The sequence below is a fragment of the Etheostoma cragini genome, chromosome 7 (genome assembly GCF_013103735.1).
Source record: "Etheostoma cragini isolate CJK2018 chromosome 7, CSU_Ecrag_1.0, whole genome shotgun sequence".
Lineage (NCBI taxonomy): Eukaryota > Metazoa > Chordata > Actinopteri > Perciformes > Percidae > Etheostoma > Etheostoma cragini.
The window spans coordinates 19,730,013-19,747,021 of record NC_048413.1 but is presented as its reverse complement, the minus strand read 5'-3'; the positions used below and the strand labels follow the sequence as shown (position 1 = coordinate 19,747,021).

The following is a 17,009-nucleotide window of genomic DNA, read 5'->3' as shown; positions in this document are numbered from 1 at the left end:
AACAATTACCAGAAAGGTGTAAAAGAGGTTGATTAAGCCAGATCCTTTTACATTTTTTTCATTTGATTAAACTTTGAATTTACTCTGTCCCAGTGCTGGATTTTAAATTATGTAATCTGTGTTCTGACCACATGGTGGTAGTCACGCAATGATGTAAGGTCACAAGAAATATTAATAAAGTAGGCTACTTTTTTCATTGAACTTCCCAATTCCAAAACGTTATGTTAAGTGTATGCAAAATAATGGAGTTCATTCATCTTGATAAAAAAAAAATCTAACCCCAAGAAGTTAGTTAGAGCTGAACAAGAAAGCTCAAACAATACCACAACAAGCTGCTGGTTACAACTATTACAGTGGCCAGTGACTGTCCTCCATGGAACATGCTCAGGGGGTATGTATGCAGGTTCAAAACTTTAAAGGAATTTCAAACATTACCTCAAAATTAATCTCTGAGCACACTAAAGGAGCATTAATAACTCTTAGTGTTTTGGTTCAGTCTCACACTTTCATTTAATGCACACTACCTTGTTTGTGTTGCATAGCACAGTGTATTTTTTGCATGTCTAGGTCTCATTTTTGACTGAATCTGCATGTTGAATGCAAATGCTCATACATTTGGTGTGGCCAATAGTTTCCGCTGGATCCTCTGACACATGACGTAAATCTGCACAACAGAGTTAAATGAAGTTTCTCTTGTCTCCTTCACAGAGATGTTTTTTAAAGCATGAAAAACACAAAACATCAGACACTAAACAAAGGTTTTAAGAAAAAAAGAAGAAATGCAAATACACCCCTCTGTCTCTCTCTCGCTCTCTCTCTCCCCCCATGTTCCATCCGTATATCAGTGTCTCCATCTCTGACATCAAGACCCACTTCCTTCATACTAATATCATCATGACCTGTATGACCTTCCTTTCAGCGCTGCAAGCGCAGATAACAAGTGAGGCCACTTGCATTCCTTTACACATAAAAAAAGCATTCACATGTGTTTAAGTATTCAGTGACACACACACACACACACTCGCACACAAAGTAATGCAGTATGTGGTCACCAGTCATAAACACAAAATCAAATTGGGTCCATATTACTCAAACTGGCAACCCATTTGTTCCCTGTGTTTTAAATAGCACTCAGTTTTCTGGATATAAATGTATGTAAATATATAATTTGTGTGCGTGTGTGTGTGTGTGTGTGTGTGTGTGTGTGTCTGTGTGTTGAAATGGGTCTGCAATAGTCCATGGGGTCACAAACAAGGGCTCATTTCCGCATGCTGATTTTACCACTTGCCATTCTGCGTGTATGTGTGTGCATGGGTGTGTGTGTGGGAGTGTTGCATTGCATGGGGTTGTGTTGCAGGTGTCTCTCTTGCCCAATAAAGTGAACATATTTCAATATAATGTTGAATGTATCATATGTAACTTGGCACACAGTGCCCGTTGAATGAAACATGATATCACTGAGATTGAACACATGCACACACTAATGCCATTTAGATACACCAGCACGTTTACATTCAATTTGTTGCAGCAGTTAATGTGAATAGAAAATGCTTGTTCAAGTTGTTCCAATGCCATCCAATACAATTTTAAACATCAAACACTGCAGGTCTCAGTGAGCTCTTAACAGAATGTAGATTATAAAGATGCCGTTTTGACCTAAACATAAAATACACAGCTTTGTTTCTTTTCTAGTTCTTGGGTTACAGTTGAAACCTTTAAAAATAGTTTGGATTGAGTCTGATTGAGCTGGCGCAACACACACTGTAGGATGAGAAAAACGTCTTGCTCTTTGAAAAAACAAATCATTTTGGGAAAGCCAAGCCCTCTGAAAACTTGAATATAGCTTGGTCATCATGTCAACTAACGTGGTATAGCATTTTGAAAATTACCACAATGCCTCAAAATAGTCCAATCTACACATGTAACATGATGTAATTATTTCCTTCTTGTGTTAAAATAAACTGGATTTCTGTTATGGCACGTCAGTGACACTAAATGATGTGCAAAAAGATTTGCAAAATAGGAAAGGATAATATCCAACAGAGAAACTGAATTCCCATTGTAATCATACATCACCCACTGTTTGAAGAATATAAGAGCATGTTCAGAGTCAAAGCTGTAGGCTTTAACTGCATTTGCTAAATGAATAAACACTTTTCTTCTACTACATGCGGGATTGTTTATGTTGGGTTTAAATGAGAAACAGGAGAATGTGTATCCCAGTGATTGCATCACTGGCTTGTACAATAAACACATTGTGTGGTCAATTTTAAGAAGTTTCAATGAACCATTAGAACACACAACTGCTACCATGCCACTGATTCCATTGCTATGAAAGTGTATGTACATATCTGAATAAAAACAGGGATTCCTTCAGTTGACTTGTGTTTCATGTTGGGGAAATAAAGCAAACAAACCAAACAGTGAGCAGTTTTATTCAACACACTTTGTACAGTTTCACAATGTCACACAACACAGCATTTAACTTGCTCTTTCAGTAACTTAATGAACTAATGTAAACATCACTCTTTGGTCATTTTGTGTACAGACAGAACAAGGACCTAAAGAATAAACAAATATATCAATAAATACAGGAAATGGATTTTTTAAATCATCGTATTTGCATATGAATTTGACATAGCTGGATGGTTTGAAACATACATAATCCACCTTCTGATCTGTCCTTATGTAATGTGCCTATTTTTATGTGAAAATGTCTTGTATTTTACAGTAATAAATACAGTTTGTTCTCAGAGCAGCTACTGTAAAACATGTATTGTTATTGATTCACCCTGCTTCTATACCATTCCAGACAACACAATCTGATATGTGCTGGATTTTTTAAATGTACTGTATGTGAATAGTCTTAGCTGAATTGTGTTGCCGAGTAGATTTTGGTTGCCTAGCATGCTTGTATCAAGTCTTAGTTTTTTGATTTAGTCACAGTTTCATGGTGGAACATTTTATGAAGTGAGACGTTAAAAAACTTCTTTTACTTAGTGTTTTTGTTTACTTTTCAAAACTGTGTATTTAAAAAGAATAAATTAACCCCAATCTTGCCCACCTATACAAAATGCAAACACACATTACCAGGCAAGGAAACAGATTGAAAGGTCTAATGATTGATGACCCATAATTAACAGTAATTACCTCAGTGATTAGCCTTTACAAGTCAGAAAGCCTGTTGACACAAAAGAGACAAGGCTATAATTTATTAACCATAGTCACTCATTCATACACACTCAGACTTTTGACCACTGCTTAATTTGCAGCAGTGTAAGCCTACCACCTTGAAATCCCTATACCCTCTATACCTGCAAATTTTTTCTATAGAGAAAATTAGCATAGACATGAGTAAGGAAGGAAAAAAAATAAAGTAAAGAATAAGAAAGAACAAAATCTTAAAAATCATATTTTTCAATATGTATAACTTATTTATCACTTAACCAACGTACAACTCGGCATACACACAAGGATTGTTTTGTGCTATGCTAGCATTTTTTTTGAATTACTACATTTGGACTTTTTCAACACACGTAAAGGGACTTTTCATTAACTTTTTTCAACATGCCATACTATGACTTTTTCGACATGCTATACTATGACCATTTCAATACTTTTTCGACTTGCTATTGTTCATCACTTTTTTCAATGTGCTATACAATGACTTTTTCAATACATTACACAATTACTTTTTTCTCACTTTTTGACACACTATACTATGACTTTTTATCATTCTTTTCAGGTTATTAGAACATTACTTTATATAACTTTTCTCAAAATGTATGCAATGACATCGTTGTCAGTTTTTTGACATGCTAGACTGAGACCATTTTATCACTTCTTTTGACATGCTATGACTTTTTTTATCACTTTTTTTACATACTATTCTATGACGGTTTTGTGACATTTAACAACTGGTATATGCTATGACTTTTCATCACTTATTTTACATACTGTACCATGACTTTTTTATCACTTTTTTTCATTAACTATACTGTGACATACTATACTATGACTTTTTAATCATTCTTTTCGACATACCATACCATGACTTTGTAATCACTCTTTTCGACATACTATACTATGACTTTTTTATCATTTTTTTCCGACTTTCTATACTATGCATTTTTTTTCCATACATTGTTATGACTGTTTATAACATTAATTCTTAGGTGAGTCAGTGGCTCAGTGGTTTGCAAAGCTTCAACAGGCAAGTAGTCACTGCAGTGTCTAACCTAGGTTTGATTCTAGGCCTTTACATGAGGTTTGGCAACACAAAATACTTTTTGTCACTTGTTCCCACATCCTATACTATCACTTTTTCTACAGCTTTTTTTTTTCATTTTTATCTATGAAAATACTTTTTTCATCATGTTTTGCGGTACTTTGCATCAACTTTTTAACTTTTTTTTTTCCACATGCTACAACATGACTGTTTATCACTTTTTTCGACGAACTATACTGTGAGTTTTTAGACATAACATGACTTTTTTGTTCTCTTTTTTGAGGAAGTGTACAATGATTATTGTCAACATACTATACTGCAACTTTTTTTTTTTACACTTTTTATCAACATACTGGATTCGAGTAGAGTGGCAACTGCTTTTTCGAAGAATAATGAAAGATGAAGGGTAGATTGGCTATAGGACGGAAGTTGTTGAAGTTGGATGGGTTGGCACCAGGTTTTTTCAAAATAGGGGCGATGGCAGCAGTTTTGAAGGATGTAGGGACAGTTCCAGTGGTGAAAGATGAGTGGATGATAGCAGAGATAAGGGGGACCAGAAAGGGAAGGCAGGCTTTAACAAGTTGTGTGGGGAGGGGATCAAGTTGACAAGTAGATGGCTTGGCTTTCCGGGTGAGTTCTGTGATTTCTGAGATAGCGGGGAGCTGGAAGGAGGAGAAGGAGTGTGTGGAAGGGGGGAAGACTTCTTAGATGCTGATTTTTTCTGTGAAAAAGGACGTAACCGAGTTGCAGGAGATTGTATACAAGTGAGGGGTGAGAAGGTCCTGGGGTTGGGTGACATAAACCATGACTTTTAATAACTTTTTTCAAAATGATAAACTATGACTTTTTTATCACTTTTTGACATACTATACCAAGACTTTTTTGACGTACTATGTTATGACCTTTTTGACAGACTATACCATGACTGTTCATCACTTCTTTAACATACTATACTTTTTTTAGACATAACACAACTTTTTGGTTTCTTTTGTTGACATAGCATACAACGATTATTGTCAACATGCTATAAAAAAAAAAGTAGTAACTATATTATTTAACCCTTTTTTGATATCCTGTGAAATTGTTTCATTTTTAGTATTCTTTTTGGCCTTTATTTGACAGGACAGCTGAATATATGAAAGGGGAGAGAGAGGGGGAATGACATGCAGCAAAAGGGGCTGCAGGTCGGAGATGAAATTGGGCCCACTGCATTGAGGAGTTACCAACTGAGCTATCTGGGCACCCACTATGAAATTGTTTATATGCTATTCTATGACTTTTTCATTACTTTCGTTTTATCACTGTTTAAAACATACTATTCTAACTTTCTCGACATCCCATAATATGACTTTTTCATCACAAAAAACTGCCAAATCTGACATTATTCATCATGAAAAACTCATCGTGAAAATAGCCATAGTATAGTATGTTTTAAAGTAGTGATAAAAACGTCATAGTATAGTATGTCGGAAAAAGTGATAAAAAAGTAATTGTGTAACATGTCGAAACAACAACATACTTACAATTACTTTTTTATCAGTATTTTTGAGTTACTATACCATGACTTTATATAACTTTTCTTGAAATCTATGCAATGACGTTTTTGTCACTTTCTTAAACATGCTATACTATACTATGACTTTTTAATCACTTTTTTTGACATGCTGTACAATGACTGTTTATGACATAAATTCTTTGGTGAATCAGTAGCTCAGTGGTTTGCAAAGCTCAAAAAGACAGCCAGCAAGTAGACACGGCATAGTCTGACCTAAGCTCAACTCCCAGTCTGTTTCATCATTTCATGAGGTTTTTTTATCACACACAATAATATGACTTTTTTGTCACACATCTTTCCACGTGCTATACTGTGACTTTTTTTCCACTTTTTTCCAATCTATAATATTACTTTTTATCACGTTTTTTTATACATAGTATTGTGTAACTTTTCATCACTTTTTCTACATATTATAATAGGACCTTTTTAGACATGACATAACTTTTTTAGTCTCTTATTTGACATTGCATACGATGACTATTTTCAACATACTATACTATGACTTTTTAATATATTGTACCATGACTTTTTCATCCCTTTTTTCAACATATTATAGTGTGACTGTTTAAAATAAGTGTTTGGTTGAACAGTGGCTCTGTGGTTTGCAAAGCTCTGACAAACAGTCAGTTATTAGTCTTTGCAGACTCTGACCTAGGTTCAACTCCCAGTCTGTGTTGGCACTTTTCATGTTTTTTTTCGACAAACGACACTATGACTTTTTTGTCACTTATTATCGGCAGGGCTATACTTTCTGCCACTTTTACGTACATGGTCTACTATGACTTTTTTTTACACTTGTTTCAACACACTATACTTTTTTGACATGCTGTTCAAGACTTTTCATCATGTTTTTTGACAAACAATAACATCACTTTGAATATTTTTTGACATGCTATACCATGACTTTTTTATCACTTTTTTCAACATATCATACTATGACTTTTCATCACTTTTTTGAGATACTACAACACGACTTTTTCACATGTTTATTTTCACCATGACTATTTCAATACTTTTTCAACATACTATAAGGTTATCACTTTTTTCAAAATACTATACCATGACGTTTTTCTCATTTTGTTAAACATATTATACTACGACTTTTTCAAAATGTTATACTATGACTTTTTCAATGTAGTATACTATGACTTTTTTCTCACTTTTCTGACATGCTATATTATGAATTTTTTATCACTCTTTTCAAGTTATTATAACATAACTTTATATAAATTTTCTCAAAATGTATGCAATGACATCGTTGTCACTTTTTCGACATGCTATACTGTGACCATTTTATCACTTCTTTTGACATGCTATGACTTTTATTTATCACTTTTTTGACATACTATACCACAACTTTTTTAACAATTTTTTCTATTAACAATAATATGACATTTTTTACATACTATACTATGACTTTTTAATCACTCTTTTCAACATAATATACTATGACTTTTTCATCACGTTGTTTGACATTAATACACTGTGAATTATTCAATGTACTATACCATGACTTTTTTATCATTTTTTTTCCCGACTTTCTATACTATGCATTTTTTTTCATACATTGTTCATAACATAAATTCTTAGGTGAGTCAGTGGCTCATATACCATGACTTTATAAATCTTTTCTTGAAATCTATGCAATACCGTTTTTGTCACTTTCTTAAACGTGCCATACTATACTATAACTTTTTTATCACTTTCTTCGACATGCTATACCATGACAGTTTATGACATGAATTCTTAGGTGAATCAGTGGCTCAGTGGTTTGCAAAGCTCAAAAAGACAACCAGCAAGTAGACACTGCAAAGTCTGACCTAAGCTCAAATCCCAGTCTGTTTCATCATTTCACATGAGGTTTTTTCCACACACAATACTATGACTTTGTTGTCATATTTTTCCACGTGCTATACTGTGACTTCTTTAATACTTGTTTAAAATCTATAATATGACTTTTCATCACATTTTTTTTTACATGCTATTTTGCAACTTTTCATCACTTTTTCTACATATTATAATATGACCTTTTTAGACATGACATTACTTTTTTAGTCTCTTTTTTGAAACTGTATGCAATGAGTATTGTCAACATACTATACTATGACTTTTCCTCACTTTTTTTACATACTATACCTTGACTTTTTTCTCACTTTTTCGCATTAACTACACTATGACATACTACACCATGACTTTTTAATCACTCTTTTCAACATGCTATACTGTGACTTTTTCATCACGTTGTTTGACACAACATACTGTGACATGACATTTTCACATGCTATATTAGGACTATTTCAATACTTTTTCAACTTACTATTAAATTTATCACTTTTTCTAAATATTATGCTATGACGTTTTTCTCACTTTTGTTAAACATACTATACTACGACTTTTTCAATATGTCATACTATGACTTTTTTCAAATTTTTTTGACACACTATACTATGACTTTTTTATCACTCTTTTCAAGTTATTAGAACATGACTTTATATAACTTTTCTCAAAATGTATGAAATGACATCATTGTCAGTTTTTTGACATGCTATACTGTGACCATTTTATCACTTCTTTTGACATGCTATGACTTTTGTTTATCACTTTTTTACATCCTATCCTATGACGGTTTTGTGACATTTAACAACTGGTATATGCTATGACTTTTCATCACTTTTTTTACATACTGTACCATGACTTTTTTATCACTTTTTTTTTCATTAACTATACTGTGACATACTATACTATGACTTTTTAATCATTCTTTTCGACATACCATACCATGACTTTTTAATCACTCTTTTCAACATACTATACTATGACTTTTTTAGCATTTTTTTCCGACTTTCTGTTCTATGCATTTTTTTTCATACATTGTTATGACTGTTTATAACATTAATTCTTAGGTGAGTCAGTGGCTGAGTGGTTTGCAAAGCTTCAACAGGCAAGTAGTCACTGCAGTGTCTGACCTAGGTTTGATTCTAGGCCTTTACATGAGGTTTGGCAACACAAAATACTTTTTGTCACTTTTTCCCACATGCTATACCATCACTTTTCTACAGTTTTTTTTTACAATCTATGATATGACTTTTTAATCACATTTTGCAGTACTTTACAGCAACTTTTTAACAATTTTTTTTTTCACATGCTACAACATGACTGTTTATCACTTTTTTCGACAAACTATACTATGAGTTTTTAGACATAACATTACTTTTTTGTTCTCTTTTTTGAGGAAGTGTACAATGATTATTGTTGACATACTATACTGCATCTTTTTTTTACACTTTTTTTCAACATACTGGATTCGAGTTGAGTGGCAACTGTTTTTTTCAAGAATGTTGGAGATCAGTGGCTCAGTGGTTTGCAAAGCTCCAACAGAGAACTAGCAAGTAGTCACTGCAGTGTCTGACCTAGGTTTGATTCCCCGGCCTTTACATTAGGTTTTGTAACACAAAATACTATTTTGAAATTATTTTTTTAACAATCTATAATATGACTTTTTCATTACTTTTTTAGTCATTCTATTTCTATAATTCTTTTAATCACTTTTTTCAATATACTATACTATGATGTTTAATCACTTTTTAAAACATACTATTCTAACTTTTTCGACATACTATACTATGACTTTTTCATCATGAAAAAACTGCAGAATCTGACTTTTCATCATGAAAAAGTCATCATGAAAAAAGTCATAGAATAGTATGTTAAAAAGTATTGATAAAAACGTCATAGTATAGTATGTCGGAAAAAGTGATAAAAAAGTAATTGTGTAACATGTCGAAACAACAACATTCTTACAATTACTTTTTTATCAGTTTCTTTGAGTTACTATACCATGACTTTATATATCTTTTCTTGAAATCTATGCAATTACGTTTTTGTCACTTTCCTAAACATGCTATACTATACTATGACTTTTTTATCTCTATTTTTCAACATCCTTTTCATCACTTTTTTGAGATGCTATAATATGACTTTTTTCACATACTATACTATGACTTCTGTTGACGGATTGTATCACGACATTTATAACACTTTTTTTTACATACTATACTATGGCATTTTTTAGACATACAAATGACGGCCGCTGCTGGACAATTGAGATGTGTAGATCCCGTCATTGCGTCTGTCATGAAATATATTGACAGTGCATTCATTTTAAAAGAGAAACAGAGAACCACAATTAAGAGATTTGTTAATTGGAAAAACGTTTTTTTCTGTCCTTCCTACGGGATTCGGCAAAAGATCAACATACATCACATACTTGTTTCTCTGATTGGCTGCAGGTCTATCCAAATGTGTGCAGAGGCGTTTTCCCTCCTAGTTCGGTTGAAACACGCCCCACAATCACAGCCCAATGACGCAGGACCAGACTCATATTCTGACTAGAATCTGAGGACGTCAGGCTACACATAATATGTTTTGACGTTTTTCAACATAATATGTTGTGACTTTATCAGACATTCCGACATACTATACTATTCCGACTTTTCTATGACTTTTTTTTCTTGACATGCGGTACTATGCCTTTTTTCAACACACTATACCAGGGGTCTTCAATGTTTTTTAAGCCAAGGACCAACTAAGAGAAAGACAGCGCATGGACTACTATAGCATATATTATATGAAATTAAGTTGCCCAATAAACTGGGCCTACAGTAACATGTAGGGTGGCCTAAAGTCTTTATACATGGCTTTTCTGAACATAACACTAAGCTATTGAACTTGCCTAATAAGTGTTAGCGGGATTTTATAAGTTGTGTTTTAATGTTAAACATATACAGTATGTGGCACAGTGAATCCTTAGGATACCTTATATCTGTGGATGGCCTCAGTGATTACCTTACCTATAGGCCAGTAAGCCTATCATCAGAGGGGAGTTATCTTCTAATAATACGTTAGATTGATGTTAAGACTTCTTAATTTTTGAAAAACCTTAACAATACAACAGAAACATTAAAAACTATTTGGAGGCCCCCCTGCAATGACTCTGAGAACCCCCTGTTGAAGATTGCTGTACCGTGTTATTACTTTTTAAAACTTTTTTTGATGACCTATGCAATTACTTGTTATCACTTTTTTGACATACCTATACTGTGATTTTTCAACATGCTAAACTATGAATTTTTTTTAAACTTGCATACCCTGCTTACAAAAAGTAAGTGAAAGTTAATCTTTAATAAACACATAGCAGAAATAATTATTTACTTTACATGAAGATAGACACTTCTTCACTGCAGCTGTGTGTTCTGTGTAGTGTTTGGCTGCAAAGGGGGTGAGGGGGAGCAAAAAAGAAAGAGAGAAATAGATTGAATTATTATGTAGATGATAGAAACTGCACAAAAGGCAAAGGAATGAAATTAGATGAGAGGAAAGAGCTAATGAACTGTCTGTAAAGACATAACCAATTAACTTGAGCTTAAGTTTAGCTTTTACTATTTTAGTCATAGTTCAGTTTTTTATTTCTTTTACTAGATACATGTATTAAAATATGAATGAGTCTTTTTGTATATGCTTTGGCAACAGGTTTTTAATGAAAAAGCTTAAATGAATTGTTAGTGACTAAGAAAGACAGAGCAAGAGAGCGAAAGAGAGAGAGAGAGAGAGAGAGTGAGAGAAATCTATGTTGGCTAGTGTGTATGAAAAGGTTTGGTCTCGGGTGGGCAGTTTCAGAGGTGCCTGCTCGGTTACCCAGTACAGCTGTTGTAGTTAACACACACACACACATACGCACACACGCAAGCCCTTACCTCTGAAGTAATCAATGCAATCTGGAAAAGAAATCCAGCTTTAGCACTGTATCTAAACAGGAAAAGGACAGGAAGGGAACCACAGGTTTGTGACGAACATTCAGTGGTGTGTACGTTTTTTACCCAAGTTCCAATATTCAGTTACATTATGCACATGTACAGTACATTGTAATTGTCATGGTTTACTTGTACTTTAAAATAACCAGGTGTTTGTCCTTTCAGTTGTTTGTTCAGTGCTCTGGGCAGAAACAACACCTCTTTGTCTCTCTCTACATCAGTTTCCAATACCTAAAATGGGACTCGTTCAGCAACACCACATGTTCTTCTCTGTGTTGAAAAGGATCTCCCAAATGCCAGGAAATTAGAGGCCCAAACATCATCAGCTGCGGTTCCTGTTGACAGGCTGTGTCCTATTTACAATGACAACACAGCAACAGCAAATAGATCATCTGCATGGTAGACGCAAGTGCAAATGATCTGACGCCAGTGGTAAATCGTTGCTGTATAAATGATGGTCAGGATGAGGCACACAGGGGGAAGGTTACACTCAGCCTGGGTCCTTGACCAACAACAATAATCGGTGTCTGTATTGTGTCAACCTCTAAAGCGCAATATGTGCTCTATGTGACTTTACAAGAAAAAACAAGAGAGAAAGAGTCAATATTAAGTCAATAGTTGTTAACCGTATAAACACTTCATACATTATGGAATAAGCACAATCGCAGTGATTGTATCAGTGCAGCCATGCTACATGTCAGCGGCACCACTGAGTCAAATTTAAACTAATTGTTGCAGATGGTTTCAAATCCCCCATAAAATCCCCCATCAAAGTCCCCAAATGATTGATAAAGGTGTCCTTCAAGGATCAATATTTGGCCCTCTGCCTTAAATAGAAATACAATGTATAAGAAAGGCTTTTGACACAATAATCTTATAAGGAAAGTTGATAACAATAATTTGATTTTATGACAACATTCAGAGTGTGTCTTTCTGTTGTGACTTGCAAATAACTTAACAAGATGATTTGACTGAAGTACATTAATCATTACATAGAAAATCATTCAACAGTGTGTGCTTCAGAGACCAAGTACTTGTTTTCTACCTTATTGTTCATATGTTAACATTTATCCCCACATGCAGGTCATGTTTTAGTGACCCTGACCCGGTCATTTTTTTATTGTGAACTCAAAATAAATCTTTATTTTAATTTGGAATTCTTCATAAAACAGACAGTTTATCTCCTCTCAAGGGTTCAAATACTCATCAGTACATATGGATAAATCATGGTGGATAAAAAAATGAATTTGACACACAATTTTAATTAAACCTTGTTTAAAGCTGGAGGGAGGAATTCTTCTGTGTTTTTTTGTATTAGAAGACCATGAACATTAAAACCTTCAACATGAGGGAGAGGGAGGTTTCCGTGATTGTTGTGGAACATCAAGGGGTCAGCAAGTGATAAATGATGCAGGTCTATACTGAATCCTGAAAATAAATAACATTCAGTCCTGCTGAAAGTGGGTCATATAATGTTTGAGCTTGTGCATAGATTTTGGGTCCTGTGAGATTGTGGTGTAATGACATTATCTATCTAATGAGTAATGGGTTGTAATGCAGCCCAAATTTAGAGTCTTAGCATGTTGAGACACAGCACGTAATTGTTCATTTTATTCTCCCAGAGGATGAGTGGGACTGAACACTAGAGATTAATGACCAAACTCTCCTCCCCTCCCCCAAAAGGTATTTCTCTACTACTCAGTCCTTTCTCTCTGTTCATCGTCAAGTTCCTTCTATATCTCAATTGAACATTTTTGCTCCTTCCTGTCCTGTGCTGGTCTTTATTTGTTTCTTCCTCATTGTTAAGCCATCTTAAAAACTGTACTCTCATCGTGGGTTTTGTTTTCGAAGATTAGATCACATTTTCTAAAGATCTTTATGAAAACAATGTTTGCATGTGCTGTCAATCGTTTTTACTTAAGTATAATACCGATGGTAAACAACTTAGTGATCATTAAACTATCTGTCATCCACTGTTTACCTTTCCACTATTAAAGTCTGACACTTATAGTTGGGTTTTTACTTTGCGCTTAAAAATGAGCAGATTAGGTTTTTTGAGTATGTGCTGTAAATATTTTGCAGGATGGTAGGCTACATATGTTCCTAAATCTTTGTTGTGATCTGCCTTTATGTCACCATGCTTGTGTCAAGACAAAGCACCAAAAGTTTTATTTGTGCTGCTGTATGTTTGCTGATTGTTTGGACAACCTCTCCAATTTTCTAAAAATGTGATTCAATCTGCTTGTATTAAAGTATTATTAATTTTAATTATACATATTTTTCACGGCTCTAAATAAAAGTCAAACGATTTTCTGAAGCTTCATCACTTTTCTACCAATAACTGCATCGAGAGCAGCATTTAAATTCATGCCCAACAAACACCAGTAAACAAGAAAAATACATGCCCAGGAAGGTTTTTAATTGAATCTTGAGTGAAGGTAGCCATTTTCTGCTCCAACCTTTAATAGAAATTAACTTAATTAATTAAACGTATTTTTGATACGTTTAATTAATTAAGTTAATTGTAAGGCTTTGTAAATTGCCAGATTTTAGAGATAAAGCTAATTTAAAACTAACAATTGTCCCTTCATATGCCAAAATAAAGCAGCTAAAATAGAGGTCACATGAAGAAATTAAACACACGTTGTGGGAATTCTAACACTATAGGGCAAGGCAGGTCCGCAGTCAATCAGTGTGACAAGGATTCTTTCCAGCACTCAGACATAAAAGGAAAAAAATCATGCCTCTGTTCCAGATCAATGAGTTCAACAGACTGCTCCAGTGGGTACAATCACTACCAGGACAAAAAAAGCTGAACAGGAGGAAGCTTGTTTGTAGTTGACAAGAAAGGAAGTAGACCAACAGACTGACAGGGAAAACTGCCTTTGAGGCAATAACTCTGCTGTGAGGTGCAGCCTTAAACCTAAATCAGAAGTTGTAAACGTTAAAAAATGCATTTTGAAAACATTTAAACTGACACTTGGGCACATGATTGTGGCCTCATGCGTCCTGGGAATGCACGTTAGGCATGGAACACAACATATGTTTGGCCTTAGTAGAAGAAAAACAGTGTATGTACATTCAACATTTGGAATTGCCTGTTTCATCACTTTTAGAACTTCCAAAAAAGGGAATACCATCCTGGGAACATCCAGCTTTCAGTCTTTCGAGTGGACATAAACATAAACAGTTCAAGTGTGTTTCCTTGTGGTTTCTTACAGTTAAGACTGAGGTCTAAGGTTTCAAAGGTTTCAAATAAGACCTGGATATGTTGCCCCAATAGAGTTTGAGTCCAAATAAGGTTGTAGTGTATGTATCCCACTTATTCCCACTACTATAATTGGAAAGCAGTTTGTGTCCTTGCATATCTCGATAACCAAGGACATGTCCTATCTTGTTGAAATATTATACTAAAATCCTTTTATTTTTTGTTAAATAAATACCACTTTTTCCACTATATCAGATAAAGCATTCACCTAAAATAAGACAGAAGAAGACTTTTGGTGTTCTTTGATGACAAATCTCAGTTTAAAACACTAATACAGGGGTTAACTGAAAAAAATATACACACCTAAAATCAACCCACCTCATCCAATAGTCTAGACTGGCAGCTTCACTTGAGCATGAAAACATGCTTACACCACAAGCTTTACATACACACACAGCTAGCCAGCCCCATCTTCATACACAATGGTCAATTCAGAAAGAACAGAAGAAGAAGAAAAAAAGAAGAAAAGACAAAATGGAGATAAAGAAGAAATACAAGAAAAGGGAGAAGAAAAGAAGAAGAAGAAACCGAAGCAGTTTTACAGAAACGTTTGCTTCATGCCCAAATGCAAATGATCACTGTTGGAATGTTTTGCTCACTGTAGCAAATCTCCATCGTCATCAGGTAAAAGGAGGAGGCCACTTTGAGCACAGGGAATACAGCACCAAGATATTTTTCTTCCACCCCAGGGCTGAGTCAGGTAATAGGACAGTTGTATAGCTAACCAAAATAACTAAGTTAGCGGTTACTTTAGCAACTGGCCTTATGACATCCTAAAGTCCAAATGGTTCCACTTTTCGGTCAAGTGGCCTTTTGAATGGAAGGGCTGGGGGCCCTTCTATGATCGCATCAAAATTGTTATTTTTCAAACACAAAGAAAGCTCAACACATCATTACCATCAATTACCACCAGGGCCTCTACACATGAACTCAAGCATCGAGAACATTGTTTGTGTACACAGAGTTTACTAAAAAAGAATGGTTTCGAACAACTTACTTTAGCAGTTGTTGTTTACACTTTCCGCCATCTTTCCAGTCAAAAACTGTTGATCTCCGAATGCAAATGAATGGACTCATTGGGAGGAAATGTCATTCTTATATGAGGCTCCTTTTTCCACTACACGGTCAAAATTGTTTTTCACTAAAGACACAACAACAAATTCTCCATGAATTTATACAGAACTAAGATTTGGAAGCTTTCCATCTTTAATCTCCTCCCTGTTACATTGTATTAGGAGATTGACTCTTTTTGACTAGCAAGATGTCCGCAACCGGAAACAACAACTGCTAAAGTAAGTTGTTCAAAACCTTTCTTTTCAGTAAACTCTGTGTAAACAAACAATGTTCTCACTGAACAAGTTTATGTGTAGAGCCCCTAGTGATACTTTGAGCAAAGTTTCATGTTGTGTTGAGCCTTCGTAGTGTTTTAAAAATAGCGATTTTGGCACCATCACAGTAGTGCCCCTGGTACTCCCATTCAAAAGGCCATTTGACCGAAAACAAAAATATGGCAAATCTTAAAAAGGGCCTTCCCTTCCTTGCTATGCTTTTAAACAAATTTTTGACTTGGATACATTCACAAAAACATCCTTGATTGCATTTGGGCAAGAGTTATTTTAATGCTGGTCCAAAGGTTTTCAACAAAGCAAAAGGAAGCTGAGCAGTGTGATGGTGCTCCTTGTAGCACACTTTTATAAACTTCTTTAACTTCCTGAACACAAAGTGCTTCCCATGAGGTAAAATTCCAAAGAACGCACAGCATCAAAGTGCAGCACTAAGCCATTTGGCCTACAACATGTCCATGCTTTACTGTGTCATGATACATCATGTGAGGATTACATTTTTGTAGTCCCAAACCAACATCAAAACATAAAGAATATTATGCATTTGTTACATATCACATTCTTGTATGTAGAACGTTTGCTTTCCAGCTGTAGGGACAAGGACAACTGTGGAACAGAAATTTCTCTTATGCTAAGCAATTGAACCTTTTATTGAGTTTCTGTGTAAGTATATTTAGCAATCTTTCATACAAATAAGTACCACACCAGTGAAACACTTCATCAAATATCTGATAAACACAGCAGTGATGAATTAGCAGGCGCTCAAATGCTCATATTTTAAACATGACAGTCTGGCATAAAAAAA

General features: G+C 34.6%; 1 protein-coding gene across 1 annotated transcript in view; it reads left to right on the top strand.

The window, feature by feature from the left end:
* Nucleotides 1–13,234, top strand: part of sema3b (sema domain, immunoglobulin domain (Ig), short basic domain, secreted, (semaphorin) 3B) — an 86,239-nt gene extending 73,005 nt beyond the window's left edge. The window contains exon 20 of the mRNA XM_034876912.1: nucleotides 13,224–13,234. The gene's annotated coding sequence lies outside the window, so the exon portion shown is untranslated. The remainder of the gene's footprint in view (nucleotides 1–13,223) is intronic.
* Nucleotides 13,235–17,009: the final 3,775 nt, after the last annotated feature.